This window comes from Pan troglodytes, chromosome 10 (assembly GCF_028858775.2).
Source record: "Pan troglodytes isolate AG18354 chromosome 10, NHGRI_mPanTro3-v2.0_pri, whole genome shotgun sequence".
Classification (NCBI taxonomy): domain Eukaryota; kingdom Metazoa; phylum Chordata; class Mammalia; order Primates; family Hominidae; genus Pan; species Pan troglodytes.
In genome coordinates this window covers 43,607,729-43,624,326 of record NC_072408.2, presented here as the reverse complement: position 1 = coordinate 43,624,326, position 16,598 = coordinate 43,607,729, and the positions used below count along the sequence as shown (strand labels likewise).

At 51.3% G+C, this 16,598-nt stretch overlaps 1 pseudogene; it reads right to left on the bottom strand.

Annotated features, from left to right (window-relative positions):
* Positions 1 to 393: 393 nt before the first annotated feature.
* Positions 394 to 8,932, bottom strand: KRT87 (keratin 87; annotated as a pseudogene).
* Positions 8,933 to 16,598: the final 7,666 nt, after the last annotated feature.

Below are 16,598 nucleotides of genomic sequence, written 5' to 3'. Positions count from 1 at the left end.
ACAGGTCTGTGTGTCTGTGAGTGTGGCAGGTGTTCTGTGGCAGGGCCTATGCATGGGGAAATGTGTCCCTGATGGGCAGCAGCACATATGATGGGTACTGTGGAGCCACAGGGAGGTCTCTGTGTCTGGGACCCCAGGGGGTGATGGTGGTGGTGTGGATGGGGGAGCTATGTGGGATGTGTTGGCTTCTGGGAGGAAGTCTGTATATTTGACCCTATGGTCAGGGAACTTTCAAATGCTGAGGTGGGGGCTGGGGTGGAGAGTGGAAAAAGTGGACCAGCAGCCACAGTGATGAGGTTCCCACCCAAGGTGTCAGGAGATCCAGGCCCTCTCCCTCCCGACTAAGAAGACGAAGTGGGCAAGAGGAAGGAGAGACTCTCAGGGCACAATGCATATGATCAGGAGCTTTACTGGAAATGCTGAGACAAGCACAGGGGAGAGGGAGGGAGCCAGGCAGCCAGGCAGGAGAGGTGGCCTGTCCTGCACGTGTATTAGAAGACATTGGATTAGAAGGCACAGCAAGTCCACACCAAGGGGCTCCAGGCCCATCTGTCCCTCAGAAGCCACAGGCATCCAGGCCTCCGGACCGGGGTCTTTACCTAGGGCTGCGAGGACAGTCCTTTAGATTCGGGGGTTGGGAGAGCTGCGGGCTAGGAGCCCTGTGCTCTCGGAAGCAGTGAAGGGACTAGCGGGCGGGGATGCGAGACAGGAAGGCGCGGCGTGGGGGCCGGTGGGGAGGTTGGGCCCCGAAGCCCTCCTTCCCCACGTCTGGGGACCGTGGGAGCTCCGGGCTGCCTCTGGAGGCTGGGGCTGCTGCTGGTGAGGCGGCGTCGGTACAAAGTGGGGCGCTCAGGCGAAGCGCAGGGAGCGGCCGCTGCCGCAGCTCTGGCCGCAGGGCGCACACAGGCCGGTGCTCACGCCACGTTTCCGCTGCAGGGGGCACTGCAGACGCTGCCCGTCACCGGCCGGGAGCCCGACACGCACAGGTCCCCGCATAAGACCCCGCCGCGGGAGCTGCTGACACCTGCCAGAGGGGGAGGACAGGGCTCAGTCTCCTGGCGGCCAGAGGCCCCTTCTGCTCAGAGCTTCTCCCCTCTGTTTCTATCGCTCCCCTCAAACCCTCACATGGGCACTCCTTCCTGCAGTCTTAGCCTCAGGCGTCCTTGATACACTATTAGCCCAGGTCCTTTCTATAGGCAGACATAGCCATGCTTCGCCTCACAACAGAGACATGTTCTGAGAAATACAGCATTAAATGATTTTGTCATTGTGCGAACATCATGGAGTGCACATACGCAAACCTACATGTTGTAGCCTACTACACACCTGGGCTCTGTGGCAAGGGTGGCCAATCTTTTTTATTTTTTATTTTTATTTTTGAGACGGAGTCTCTCTCTATCGCCCAGACTGGAGTGCAGTGGCGCGATCTCAGCTCACTGCAACCTCTGCCTCCTGGGTTTAAGTGATTCTCCTGCCTCAGCCTCCCTAGTAGCTGGGATTACAGGTGCCCATCACCTCGCCCCGGCTAATTTTTGTATTTTTAGTAGAGACGGGGTTTCACCATGTTGGCCAGGCTGGTCTCAAACTCCTGACCTCAAGTGATCCACCTGCCTTGGCCTCCCAAAGTGCTGGGATTACAGGTGTGAGCCACCACACCCAGGCCCCAAGGGTGTCCAATCTTTTGGCTTCCCTGGGCCACATTGGAAGAAGAAGAATTGTCTTGGGCCACACATAAAATACACTAACACTAACGGTAGCTGATGAGCTTTAAAAAATCACACACACGAAAATCTCGTAAGTTTTAAGAATGTTTACAAATTTGTGCTGGGCCACATTCAAAGCCGTCCTGGGCTGTATGCAGCCTTCTGGTCACAGGTTTGACAAGTTTACCCTATAGCATAGCCTATTGCTTCTAAGCTACAAATCTGTACAGCATGTGACTGTACTGAAGACTAAAGGCAAGTGTAACACCATGGTAGGTATTTGTGTTTCTGAACATAGCTAAACCTAGGAAAGTAGAGTAAAAATATGGTATAATCTAATGGGACTACTGTCCTATATTCCATCCATCCTTGACCTAAAAGTCCTTATGTGGTACATGACTGTAGCTAATTAAGTTACTATAAGCACTCACTGCCCCACTCTGTCTTTCCTTTTAGAGTCTGCAAACTATGGCCACATGCAGGCTTCCTGTTTGTCAATCAAGTTTTCTTGGAACCCAGTCATACCGCTTCCTTCAAGTATTGCCTTTGGCTGTGGCTGCTTTACATGACAACGGAGTGGAGCAGTTGAGGCAGAGACTACATGGCTCACAAGCCTAAAGTTTTTACTATCTGAAGCTCTAAGAAAAAATTTGCCTGCCCAGAACCCCAAGCTCTTATTTCAGGACCCACAAAATGGATTACTTACAGACATTTACAGCACCAACGCCCTCACACAACCTTATAGGGAAAGCAAAGAGACAGAAATTAGTTGTGGGGAGCAAAGCTGGTGAAATCTGTTTAACCTGCAAATTCTCTCCTCCAATTAGCGTTGATGCACATTCCAAGTAAATAATATGCAGACATGCTCCTGGGTGTTGAAGCACTGCAGCACTGCCTGGGGGAAACTGAGGGGACACCCTCCCCACAGCTGTGGTCCTCACCTCTGCTCCTCGCCCTCCAGCAGGCGCCTGTAGGTGGCGATCTCAATGTCCAGGCCCAGCTTGGAGTTCATCACCTTCTGGTACTCCCTGATCAGGCAGGCCATGTCCTGCTTGGCCTTCTGCAGGGTGCCCTCCAGCTCGGCCAGCTTGCAGCAGGCATCACTGAGGGCCGCCTCACCCTGCTGCTCAGACTGGGCCACCGCGGCCTCCAGCTTGGAGTTCTGGGAGGCAAGGGAGGGTTATTAAGGATCTCTGTTCTGGCTTCAGGGTCAGAGGCCTGGTAACCACTGACCACTGACTAGCAGAAGAAAAAGAGGCCTTGTCTATTTGTTAGGCCAGGGGTTGCAAATTAGTGCTCCCAGGCATGTTTGCACAGTGTCTTCAATTTTGGAAATTTAACACAATAATTGAAATTCTTGGCTTCTTTCAAAAGATCAGAGGATCTGGCCACACTGGACCTGCATTTCTGCATGGCCTGCCTCAGTTGGATCTGCCTAGCCCTGCCCTTTGTGCTTTCCAGTTTACCATAGTCCCTATCATACCCAAGTGCCTTGGGAACAGCTTGCTTGCTTCGCTCATTTACTAACCCCGTTGATGTCTGAATGTGCCATCACTGATCTAGAACAACAGGCCAGAGAGGTTAAATGCCTTTCCCAAGTCTCATGGCAAACTAGTGGCAGAGCTTGTTTGAGAGCCCAGGTTTCCTGCCCCTTAGACTGGTGCTATTTCCTCTGCCCCACTCTGCCCTTGGAAGCACCTCATTCCCTCCATATTGCCCCAATGCCTCCATTCAGCGAGAATGGAGAACGTTTTCCATGGAGGAGGCTGTCTGTCCTCATGCTGGGTGTTTGCCCTTGTCCCCACACATTGGCAAGGGGTCTAACCCAAATCCCTCTGCTGAGGGCTAACCCCACTCTCTTCCTACACTGAGGGGTGGGCCGGGCTCCCATACCTGGCACTTGGCGTTCTCCACCTCGGCTGTCAGCCTCTGGATCATGCGGTTCACCTCGTTGATCTCCTCCTTGGTGCGGCACAGGGTCTCCCCGTGCCTGATCACCGTGGCCTTCATCTCCTCACACTGGCGAAGTAGAGTTGCTTATGAGGCTCAGGGTGGGACCTCCCATCCATTCAGGACACCACGGATGATTGTGCAGGTTGTGCAGTGCTCAGCCTGTGCAACCACACATGGCAGTCCTGCCCTGCTACCCCAACCTCAGAGAGGCAGCCCTTATCTTCCCATCCGTAGGGACCAGAATCCCCAGAAAAGGAAGCCTATTTAATAGATACCTTGCATCCCTCCAACTGCCATGTCTAGCAGGCAGGTGTCCTGTGCCACTCACCTTGCTGCCGTACCAGGACTCGGCCTCGGCCCGGCTGCGGGTGGCAATGTCGTCGTACTGAGCTTTGATCTTAGTGACGACACAGTGCATGTTCAGGTCCCGGCTGTTGTCCATCTTGACGACCACTGAGGTGTCTGAGATGTGCGACTGGAGAACGCGGATCTCCTGCAGTAGATGGGGAGTGGCAAGAGCTTCTTAGACCAGAGCCCTACTCTTGGTAGCCCACCCTCATCATCATCCCTTGTCCCCTTTCCCTGCTTCTTCGATGTCTGAAGCCCCACCCTCCCAGTTACAGTCTTCCACCTCAACCCTGGGACCCCCTCAGGACTCCTCAAGCCCAGAGTCCTGAGCCTAGAGGACTTGGAGGTAGAGAGTCCATGTCTGAGGCCCAGTGCCTGATTTTAATCAGGACCTTCCAGCTTGAACCTTTGGGTCTAGGACCAGAGTTTACCACCTTGTGGCAATTGTCACTTTAGTAACCAGGAACACCAGCTTGCCTGGGGCATGGCAGTGGGAGGTCAAGCCACACTTCTTCACCTGCTCACAGTGAACCTGCCTGGGGTTTCTCCCCTTGTCCCACCATGGGGTCAGAAGCTGAATGGTGATAAGTATTTTCCAATGTCTAACTCATATCCTCCTTGCTGCCCCGCTGCTTTGTGACCCCGCACCTCCTCATATAGCCGCCTCAGGAAGTCGATCTCCTGGGTCAGGGCCTCCACGTTGGCCTCTAGGTCTGATTTGCGCAGGTAGGCACAGTCCACATCCTAAAGGGGAGAAGGTGGCACAGGAATTGCACTGGGAGACAATTCAGAACCCTTGTTTTTTTCCTACCAGGGAGGGGCACCCCATCAGGCTGAGCAGCTTCCCTGGAAACCCTCTGTACGTGCTCATCCCAGTGCCTGGTATCATGCCGTGGTGAAGCCCCTTATACAGTTAGTAGTGGCGTCAAGAGCAGGTTTGGGTAAGGGAGGGGGACACTGAGGTTTGCAGGTACTTCCTCTGGCACCCACTGGGATGATTCCTCTAGAATCCATGTCATGCACTATCACCAAAACTTAAGATCTGGTGTACAGTGGGTAAATTCTAATGATGCCCCACCCCTCTCCGCTCTGGAATCTCATGGAAGATAATCTAGATCTGTGGTCAGAAGAGGGCTCAGGGCTCAACTCTGTCCCTTCCAAGTCAGTGTGACTCTGAGCAGCCCCCTTAACCTCTGCACCTCATTTTCTCACAATAACCCCTGCTTTCCTCATATGGAGGTGGCTGGAAGGGCCTAATGAGAGTCCAGGCACTTGTACAGAGTCAAGTCTCAGAGGCAAGGAATGACGGTCACTGCCCCTGCCTGTGGTTCTGAGCTGTTTCTGGCCTGAGGATGCAGCCATTGTCTACAATTCACCTGCTCTTTCACTCGCAAATATTTACAGGGTGCCTACTCTATGCCAGGCGCAGGGCCGAAGGAGGTGAAAATCTGGTGGTTATATGGCAGCAACCTCAGATGGGGGAGAATATTGCCCTGCCTGAAGCAGGCAGTGTATTCTGCTGCCAGAGGCACCCAGGGAGCACTGGAGCACTGGGGAAAGGAACAGAAAGAAGCTGGGCCGTGTGATTCTAAGGGAGTCCCTCCACCTCTCCGAACTACAGAGAGCCTGATGTTAGTCAAGGTCTCCCAGCTCAAACCTTTGGGTCTAGGACTCTTCTGTCTCTGGCCTCCATTCTGAGTTAGGGGACAAGGATTCTGGGGTCACTCACCTTCTTCAAGGCCACAAATTCATTCTCAGCAGTGGCCCTTAGTGCCACCTCTTCTTCATACCTGGGGACAAAACACACAAGGCTCAGATCTGGGGAGGAAAAAAAATGGGAATGAAGGCACAGGCAAACACATTCCGGGAACTGGATCTTTTGGAGGTGGTCACAAGAATCAAAAAAGTGTTGGACTGAAGGGAACTTGTCCATCCCTTTCTTCTGGGCATTCAAACCAACCCATGTTACTCAAAGCTCTTTCTATTTCAGGGACTTTTATTCCTGATATGGGTCAGGGTGGGGGCCCTGCACATTTTCAAAGACCTCCTCTCTGTTTCTGGGCTGTAACTCCTTTGGGGCAGGAACCCTGCCCAGTTCTGGTACCTCTCCTTTCTCCTCCTTCTTACTTCCTTACTCCTTTCCCACTCAGAGCCCAACATAGCACCTACAACATTGAGTAGATGCTCAATAAAATGTTTGATGAATTAATGAAATAAACATAATGATGAAGTAGCTGGAGCAGTTCAGAATCTCCAATGTTTAAACTCCCAGTCTAGAAAAGAAATTCCCCCTACCCCACAGGATTATTGTACTATTTTCTTCCTGTTGGGAAGTTCCTCTTATGGTCTAACCCAAATCTATCATACTTTGACTTAATCCCATTTAATTTCTCCAAACCCTCCTCCCACTGCACTTACTTCTTCTTGTAACCCTCCAGAACCTCCTGCACGTGGTTGAGCTCTGAAGCCAGCCTCCCACTGTCGGCTTCCACGCACTAGGCCTCCCGTCGCAGAGTTGTAGCCCTCAAACAGGGGCTCCAGGTTGCTCTCACAGCACTCACGGTTCTGGAAGAACTGCAGCTTTGTCTCCAGCAGCTTGTTCTGCTGCTCCAGGAAGCGCACCTGGTGTGGAAGTGGGAGAAAAGTTGGTTGGAGGAGCCAATATCCCCAGCCCTCCTTGGGGAACAGACAGAGTCAAGACAGAACTGGCAGTAAGATGTGCAGAGGCAAGGGGTAGACCACATGGCCCCTGCTGGTCTCTCCTGGCCTGAGGATGCAGCTGGAGAATCCTTGTTTCATAATTGCTTATTCAGGGCTAAGTGAGGGTCTGTCCAGGTGGGCCTGGATGGGATGAGTGAGAAACTGAGAGGCCTGTGGGCTGTGCTGGGTTACTGTCAGGCTAGCGGGGGACAGATGGGGGTAGGGGGTAGTGACAATTAGGGAACACTTCCTGGAGGAAAGGAATGTAGAGCAGTGTTGGGAGGGATAGAGTAGGGAGAATGCCTCTCACTATAAGCTCCCTCAGGGCAGGGCCTATGGCTTATTTATTGATGTCCTCATAGCCAGCCCTTGGCTTGGTGAACATTTGATTGAACAGATGGTCAAGGTGGGAAGGGCTTCCTAGCTGGGGAGGTCAAAGAAGCTATGCTCTTACCAAGCGGGATGCCTGGGGCCTGAAGAGGCATTGGGGAGTGTGGGGCGTGGTCCTAGGTGGCCTAAATTCTTATGTTGGACACTGTGTCATATGTCTCTGGGGGCCAGACATATGTAATGTGAATGGGGGGAGGTTTTGGAAAACAGAGAGGGTGAGGACCCTAGGGAAATGAGGCTTGCACGCTTTTCCTGGATTTCACTGAAACTGGAGGAACACATGGCAACAATACATTGTGCTGGCCAGAAAGGATGTCAGCAAACAAACTAGTGCCCTTGGCTTCCAGTTTTCCACTTCTCGTACATTTGAGCTGGAGCTGAGATGTCTCCTTGCCTTTAAGCCCTGGGGTCCTTTTCATCCAACTCCATGAGTGCAGCTGGGAATTCCTGGGTTGGAACTTGCAGACATGGGGAGTGGGGACTGCTGATATTACATGGCATAATTTCAGGTGGTCTTGGCTATGGGGTCTCATGGCTGCCTTGGGCCCCATCTTCCCTTTCAGAGTCATGGCCAGCTCACACGCTGCACCACACACAGCCCTGGTGAGGAAGCCACTGGGATGGAGAAGGGAAGCCTCTGCCCAGTGCCACACAGTGTGTCAGTAGAGGAACTGAGCATGGAGGCCAGGTGGCCTGCTCCTGGGCCAGTGTCCATTCCACGAGCCACTCCTGGGTCACCTCTCCAGCGTGCAGTGCCTGTTGAGGTGAACCAGCCCCTTCTAGAGGGAGTGGGGCAGCTGGGATCCCAAGCTGTGGACCTTCTAGCCCAGGGGCTGGAGAGTTGGAGAGGGCCTGGGCTTGGAACCCTGTTCTGGCACCCACTCTCTGTGGGCCCTTGGGCCAGCCCCTCACCCTCTCTCTGCCTCCTTTCTCTTCTGTGTACACCCAAGGCTGACTTCAGGATTTTGCCATCCCATATACTATTTTACTCCTAATTTATCTGTAAGTGGATTCAATTAACATTTACACGTATGGGGTTAAAAGAGTAACTTCATATTGCCACCAGAGATGCAAAACCATCATTACTAGGCATACATAAAGGGAAATTACAGAACATTAAATTCTAGTAGAAACAGTTGTCCTAGACAGTTCTGAAGCCGGGGCTTGCTCTCTTTATTAGAAGCAGGAGGGAAGCAAGTATTAGAGAGATGCTAAAAACATTAGCATCCAGTGATATTTTTTTCCCACCTAATCTTAAAGATTGAAACAGACATTAAAGAAGATGTATTTTCTTACCACGTGTTTCAATGTTATTTAATATGATGGGCCGGCACCGCCTAACATTATATAAAATATCAGCCATCCTCATTCCCCATTTCTAGAGAGACCACTGGGAATTTCCATCTCCTTCCAGGACTTCCAGGTTCAGGAAAGGTGTGATCCAGGACACCCACCTTGTCGATGAAGGCCGCGAACCTGCTGTTGAGGGACTTGATCTGCTCCTTCTCCTCCTGCTTCACGCACTGCGCGTTGGGGTCGATCTCCAGGTTGAGGGGCGTGAGGAGGCTCTCGTTGACCGACACGGTGGTGATGCATGGGGGACTGGGCCCGCACACGCCCCCGGAGCGGTAGCCGAAGCTGCGTCCGCAGGAGCCGGCGCGGAAGCCCCCGCACACGCTGTGGCTGCCGAAGCCTCCGGTGAGGCCGCGGTAGCAGAAGACGCCGCGGTAGGGGGCGGCGGTGATGCAGCAGCGGCCGGGCCGGGGCCCGCAGGCCGAGATGCAGCTGACGGCGCGGACCCCGCAGGGGGCGCTGAGGCGGGAGTAGAGGCAGGACATGGTGCGGTGGCGGCAGGGGCGGGCGGCTGGACCCCAAGCCGGCGCTGCGCCTTATATGAGGGCCCGCGGGCCCGGGGAGGGAGCTCGCGGCCAAGGCGTTTACGAGCTTGGAGGGCTCGGCCCTCGCGCCTCGCAGAGCCGGGAATGAAAGCGAGCCAGGCCGCCCGGCCGCCTGCATAAAACGGCGTTCGCCTCCCGCCCGAGCTTTATGGGGCCGGGAAGCGCCTGGTCAGCTCCGCTGCCCGTGCGCTGCGGTCAGTGCGAGTGGAGCCCCTCCACCTGTCCGCCCCTCCGCCGGGACTCCGAGCGTTGCCTTGTTGGATCCGGCCTCCACTTCGGTCCCAGTCCCATAGCCCCGGTCCCCCGCCGCGGGGTTATCTGGCATCCCTGCACGTTGTGTGGGGCGAGTGTGTGCGTGTGTCGAGAGTGTGGGGCCTCTGAAGTCAGTCCCGCAGGTTCATATCATGACCTTGGGCAGCTGAATAACCTTTCTGAGCCTCAGTTTTCTCACAGGCAAAATAGCGATAATAATAGTAAGCACTGAGAGCTGTTGCCAGGATCTAATGAGATAATGACCAGAAAGCATTTAGGGCCCTACCTATCACTTAATAAGAACTGTGTAAATGTTTATTTATTCATTATTTGTTCTATTTATTCTATTGTTAATTTATCATTCATCCTGTGTCCCTTTGGGCAAAAACTTCTCTTCTATCTCAGGACTCAGCTCATACCTCCTCTTCTCGAAAGCGTCCCTCCTTCCTGTACCCCTCTCCACTCTGCTTGGGCGAGGGGAAGGGAGTTTTATTCATGGAGTGCCCGCAATGTGCCTAGTACTGTGCTGAGGCCTTTTTATACTATATTATTTCCTCTAGCTCCCAGGGCGTCCTTCTGAGGTTGGTATTATTGTGCCCATTTACCTGATTGGGAAGGTGAGCTCAGGGTGGTCCAGTGACTTGTTTAAGGTCATGCATAGAAGGATGCATAGAGGGGCAGAGTTGGAATCTGAAAGGCCACCCCTCCTCCAAGCCCTCCTCCACACTGGTCTCACCCAGGGTCTGAATCTTTGGGGGCTGAGTGAGGGTTGAGTTCTTGTTGGCGGCAGGAGCACAGACTGCTGCTGGGCTTTGGGCCCTTGGAGAAATCGGCCTGATCCAAGGCCTTCCCCTCAACTGAGGCTTGGTCATGGCCACCAACTCTAGAAGGCCATAATCCATTATAAAGGAGGTTAATTATGTGTCCAATTATTGGCAGAGGAAACCAGGAGTGTGCACTCAGCAGCCAGCATTAAAGAGAAGCATGCAAATCACCCTCGGCTTCCTTTGCTTTTAAATATGTTATTACTGTGAAAGCAGTAATTAAATCTTAGAACTCCAGAGGTCACCACAGCCAGTCCTGGCTTTGAGCTGCCTGGCATCGCATTTCCTCTTACCCCTTTTCCTGTCTTTTCTGCACTCTCATGGGCTTGGATTCCTTTGGCCCAGCCTTGGTCTGTTTTGTAGCAGTTTAAGGCCAACCTTAGTTCAGTCCTCTGTAGAAGTTGGAGCCCAACCCCACAGGCTTGTGCCCCTGCCCCAGCTTCAGCTGGGAGTCAGTGTAAGAATTAAAGAAAGACGAAAGAAACATGAAAGGTGGCTTGCCAGTCAAGACAGATTTATTTTAGAGAAAACAAACCTGAGAGGGGTGTCTGGCCGAGTTAGGTCAGAGGCACACTCTCTTACAGACTAAGAGTTTTTTTTTAAGGATTCAGGGTGGGTGAGTTTAGAAGAGGCTTGGACTGCTTCTGTGTCTTTGTTGTGCTTATCTGGGAGGGAGAGGTGTGTGTCTGTTCCCATACATCTTTCTGCAGCTTCAGGCATATCCCCCGAGTCTGCTTTTAGCTCCTGTATCTTAGTGCACCTGAAGGGAAAGGTACGTGCTTATTAAGGCCCACTGTTTTACTGGGGCCCATTGTATGAGGGTGAAGTTTGGCGGTTACCCACAAGACTTTCCTCCTACTTCCCTCTGTGCCCAAGCTGTCTTATCTGTGTTTTACTGCCCGCTCTTTCTGTCTGCTTGTAGTTAGAAGAGAAGTGATTTCCTTGAAATGCATGAGGCTAGAAAGGGAGCTGGAACTTAAAGTGGTGGTGTTTGTCCGAGATGACAGTGCTCCTGCTGTGTCAGTCACCAGCTGTGTGACTAATGCTTGGCTTCAGGATTATGTATTTCGATTCCAATTTTCTTTTGAGAATAAGTAGTATTGGAGGAGTGTTCCCTTGGTGTCTCCTGGACGAGAGGATTTGGACTTACCCTGGAGCATGGAAGATTTAAATTAGACTTGTGGAGGCACTTACATGATTCTTGCTTGGACCCCTTTCTGGGTTCTGGTGGGTGGATAGACTGGACTTTCTATGCTATTACAATCAATGAGGATGTTAATAATCAGCCTTTGTCCACACAGATAATTACGTGCATTTAAAATCCAGAGAAACAGAAGATCTGCAGGCTGCATTGTTCCCGCTAAGAAAACAATGTGAAGGGGCTGGAATGGAGAGGTTTGACATCTGGATCACAGTGGTCTTCCACAATGTTAATGCTAATCCCTGGCCCAGCCTCAGGGAAACATGATCCCTCGTGGTCTGTTTATTATTCTTGGAACTCAGGGGAGAGAAACAGGCTGAAACCTGAGAAATTTCAGAAACAATTAAGGACATACTTCTTCATAGAGAGGGTTGGTTGTCACAAGTGCCAGGGAAGAGGAGGGCTTCTTCATCATCAGCCAGATCTTCTAGAAAACATCCCCCCGCCCCTTTTATCACCAATATACCAGTCTATCAGTGAAAACCTAATGTCCTGTTTGGGTTATCATGCCTCTTCTTTAACCTCCCAGTGGGTCCCAGGGGCCAGTTCAAGGCAGGAAGCAAACATCTACTGAATACCATCAGGAACCAGGCTCAGAGCATGAAGGAGAGACTGGAGTCCTCAGGCAGTGCAGGCATGCATACAGAGGACCCTAGTGCAAAGCTGCAGGGGGTCTGGCTATAGTGGAGCAACACCATGCCATGGGAGCTTGGGACCAAGGGTCAGAGCAGGGTTCTTGGAGATGACACTTTGGTTTGGCCTGAAGAAGGTGAGGACTTGGAAATGCTGAGATGAGAGAGGGGAGGATTCAGGCAGAGGGAATGGTGTAAGCAAAGACACAAAGCAAGGGAGGCCAGAGGATGTGAAGGGAATAGTGGGGTCATCTGCTTTGGCTGAAAAATAGGGGTTGATGAGAGCAGGGGGAAGGAGGCTGGCTGAGGCCACATGGTGAATATGGTGGATGGGCAGGATAGGCTCAGAATATCAAGCGAAGTGCTGGAGGTGCTTGACCTGCAGAGGGCCATGCTCAGAGGTGTGTGAGTGAACGGAACATGGGGATAGTACACAGAGAGTGTATATGTGTAAAAGTGTGTGTGTGTGCACACGAGCATGTGTGTTCTTCTGGTAACTTTGTTATGAAACATCTTGAACACCAGTGTGTCCATTTCAGAAATACATTTCTTCCTTCTTTATGGTATAGTGATCAAAAGTGTCTCTGGAATCAGACATGCCTGGGCTCTGCCACTTACAATGTGGGTGAAAACTTGCACACAACCCCCTTGAGTCTCTGTTTCTTTTGTATCTAGAATTGAGGTAATATAACTTGCCAGGGACATGGCAAGGATCAGGTGAGGTGTATGTAAAGCACTAGCATGCTGCCTGCTGTATAGTAAGTGGTCTGTACATTCTAGCCACTGTTGAGTGCTGTTGTTATTTCACTGTCCTGGTCACCATCCAGAGCCCCCCAGCCCCCTGCCCTGCTCTTTCAGGTCTGGGGGCTGTGGCCTCCTCCACGCTGTTGCTCTCCTGGCTGGGGACCCCCACTCCCATGCCTCAGTTAGGCTCCTGTGGGCCTGTCTCAAAGCTGATGGGACAGGCTTTCTTGAGGGATATCTCTGATAAAGAGGGAGCCTTTGCAAGAGACTGGAGAGCGTGGCCCTGTGCTTCTGGTGGAGTTGTGGGAGACACTGTTGGGTTGGGGTGAGGAATCTTAAAGGCACATGGGAAGGAAGGGAGGTGGGTGGGCAGGCAGAGGGATCCAGATACTTTGAACCCTCAACCAGATGCTTACACACATCCACCCATGCGGGGGTCTGTCTGGCAGACCCTGACCCAGTGATGGATGAATAACGTGCACCAACGCAGATATTATGCTTGTCAGTCCAGCTGAGAGTCCGGGCCGCTTACAGACTCCCTGGAGAGTGCGGTAAACAGTTGTGTGACCATGGCCTCGACTAGCCAGTGAGACTCGCATTTATTCAGTAAAGATTAATTGACAAAGTCTTGAGTCAATGCCACTAGAGGGTAATTGACCTTGTGGACTTCCCGAGTAGAAAGCAATTAAGCACCCACTGTAGATCAAAGGTTAGTCTTAGGACTACATGAGTAAACAAGCTAGTTAGATAAACTCTCCCACATTCCTTTGTATCTACTTTTAATCTATTTAACTGAAGGAAAAGGGACTAGGCTGCCTTCAGCCAGATCTATTACTGAAGTTATGCCAACTCTTAGGCCTTCCAAGAGGCTTTGTGGCTATTATAACTAAAATTTTTCCCATCAGCCTGACTGAACCCCCACATACCCACTTCATGGCTCCTATGGCAAGAAGAGCTGAACAAAACTGTTTTGGTTGTATAGTTGACTCTTCCATGTCTTGGTAGAGGTAGACACAATCTCCTACTGGCCATGCCCGGAGTCAGGTGTCACAGGCTGCCTTTAGGACTCAGCCCTAGGGCCCTTCCTGGGGAGCCCCTGGAAGTCTCTTCCACTTGAAGGAGCCAGGGCTTACCACCCGGAGTGAGGATGACCTGTCCTTTGTCCCTGGTTGCAGCTCATCTGATGGCCCAAACTGAAAAACTGTGAGGTTGTGAGCTCAGCTAACCACCTGAAAGGAAGTGTCCCAACCTGGCTTCCCCCTGGCTTCACAATTACTTCATAAAGTGTGGAGTCCACAGGTTTTGGCTGACCTTGACTCCTGGACACCATCAGCCCTCAGCTGTGGAAGAAATGCTGCCAACGTTTCAGAATTGCCTGAGTGTAGGATTTTCCAAAGCCCCATATTGATAATGTTACCCCAGGAGGGAGGAGAAATGACTGTGAAATTTCCCAAGCTCATAAAGGTGACAATATGGCCTCTCCACATGGGGAGGCAGACAGACCCAGGTGCCTGGGTTTATACAAGGTGCTAGCAGTGAGGGAGAGGTCAGAGTCCTCTTCTTCCTCTGGCTTCATGTCCTCCAGCAGAGAGTCGCCATGACTTGTAGATTGTCTTGCCTAGGCTCCTGAGCGGAGTCTGCAAATCCAGGTCCTGTGCAGCCACTCAGAGATATGGTTATGACCCCACCCTCAGCTGCATCTTGCCCTCCGGGCCCTGGTCTGGTGGCTGCTGCATCACGGCAAGCCCCTGCTACCATGGCCTCACTGGGGACTTTGGCACTGGTTCCTGTGGACACAGATTCAGCTACCACTCTGGCAGCACATGCGGGCCCAGCACTGCCTGTAACACCATTGTGTTGATCAATGAGAGCCTCCTCATGCCCCTCAACCTGGAGATTGCATAGTGCATAAAGCAGGAGGAGGAGAAGATCAAGTGCCTCAACAGCAGGTTTACTGCCTTCCTCCACAAGGTGGGTGTCCTGGATCACACCCTTCCTGAACCCCCACCATGTGCACAACCAGGACTGGGCACTGAGGAAAGAATCAGAGGCAGGCAAGACTCTGCGTGCCTGAGGTCCCAGTCTGATGGGAGAGGCACACAGACAGACAGACAGACAGAGGCACCCAAGGCCCAGAAAGACTCTGACAGTTCAGATACGGAGAGCTTGTGGAGGAAAGATGCCAAATTTCAAAATTTCAATGAATTTAGTTTAAAGATCTTAGTTGGATTTTATATGCAATTTTAGAATTGGGCAGCCCTTAGAACTGATCAGAGGAACTCTGGCTGCACTGTGGTCCCACAATACTTATGGACAGAAAACAGAAAGTGACACATGGAAAACAGAAGTAACAGCTGGATTGTTTACAGCTGGTGTTTGTGAACATTTGGCTGCCTGTGATTGACTGAAGCTCAGTTACTGTGATTGGCTGAGACTCAGCTATTTGTTACAAAGGAAAATTCTGAAGTTAGGTTTGTAAGGGATAATTGGAAGGACAGCCGAGAAAGGAATAAGGCCAATAGACCCAAGTTCAGGCAAGCTGATTTACTGTCAGTCCTGCCGGGCTACCTCCTGACAAAAGCAGAGGAGGCAGCCCTGCTTATAGGCTATTGCAAGGTTTTATAGGGCATGTATTCCTAATTCCAACTAGGAATGTTGGAATTAGCAGTTTCTGGCCAAGGATCTGAGGTACAGTTATTATAGGTTAAAAGAGTGCTGGCCAGGCGCGGTGGCTCACACCTGTAATCTCAGCACTTTGGGAGGCTGAGCGGGGGGTAGATCACGAGGTCAGGAGTTTGAGACCAGCCTGACCAACATGGTGATACCCCGTCTCTACTAAAAATACAAAAATTAGCTTGGCGTGGTGGCACGCACCTGTAATCCCAGCTACTCCAGAGGCTGAGGCAGGAGAATCGCTTGAATCTGGGAGGCAGAGGTTGCAGTGAGCTGAGGTTGCGCCACTGTACTCCAGCCTGGGTGACAGAGCAAGATTCTGTCTCAGGAAAAAAAAAGTGCTATAGTACCCTGGCACATAAGTCAATTTGCAAGAAAATCTGCTTGGGATTTTGGTGCAAACTTGCCTTGCAATATACTCATTAGTCTTGGTTCTTGAATCACATGACTGGGTTAAAGTAAAACAGGTCATGAGAACAAATGAGTCTGGAAGTCTAATTCCGTAATAGGGACCACTGCTATAATACATCATAGATTGATCCCTTATGAAATAGCTACTGGAAGGCCTATGCCCTAATAATAGAACTCATTTATTTTCTACTCCCCTAAACTCTGACATAACTAAATGCTGCAAGGTTTTAATGCATTATGCCAAAGTATATTTTCACCAGGTAAAGGAAGCTTTTCAAGATCTATCAACTGAGGACAATCAAACCCTTCACAATCTAGAATGCAGAGATCAGGTCATCTGGAGACGATATCTGAGAAAGACTGCCATTGAGCCCCATTGGAGGGGGCCATATCAAGTTCTTCTCATCACCCACTCTTCAGCAAAACTTCAGGGCCTTGGACCTTCGGTCTACATCTCGCAACTCAAAAGGGTCCACTCAGACTCTTAGAACTGCACATCCATTGGAGACCTTAAGATAAAGCCAAGCAGAGAAGTTTCTTCCCAGAAACAGACAGTATTCTAGATGTGGACAGCTTTCCCAAGACCATGGATCAAGACTTCTCTGCCGTCGTGCAACTCTTACCTCTCTTAATTTTTTCCTTGCTTATGCCTTCCTCATTCACTTGGCAGGATAATGCTGTAATTCGAATTTCATAATCAGTAGCTTCTGAGAGTAATTTTTTTTTCTTTTTGAGACAGAGTCTCTATTGCCCAGGTTGGGGTGCAGTGGTGTGATCTTGGCTCACTGCAAACCTCTGTCTCCCGGGTTCAAGCAATTCTCATGCCTCAGCCTCCCAAGTAGCTGGGATTACTGGCGTGCGCCAACACA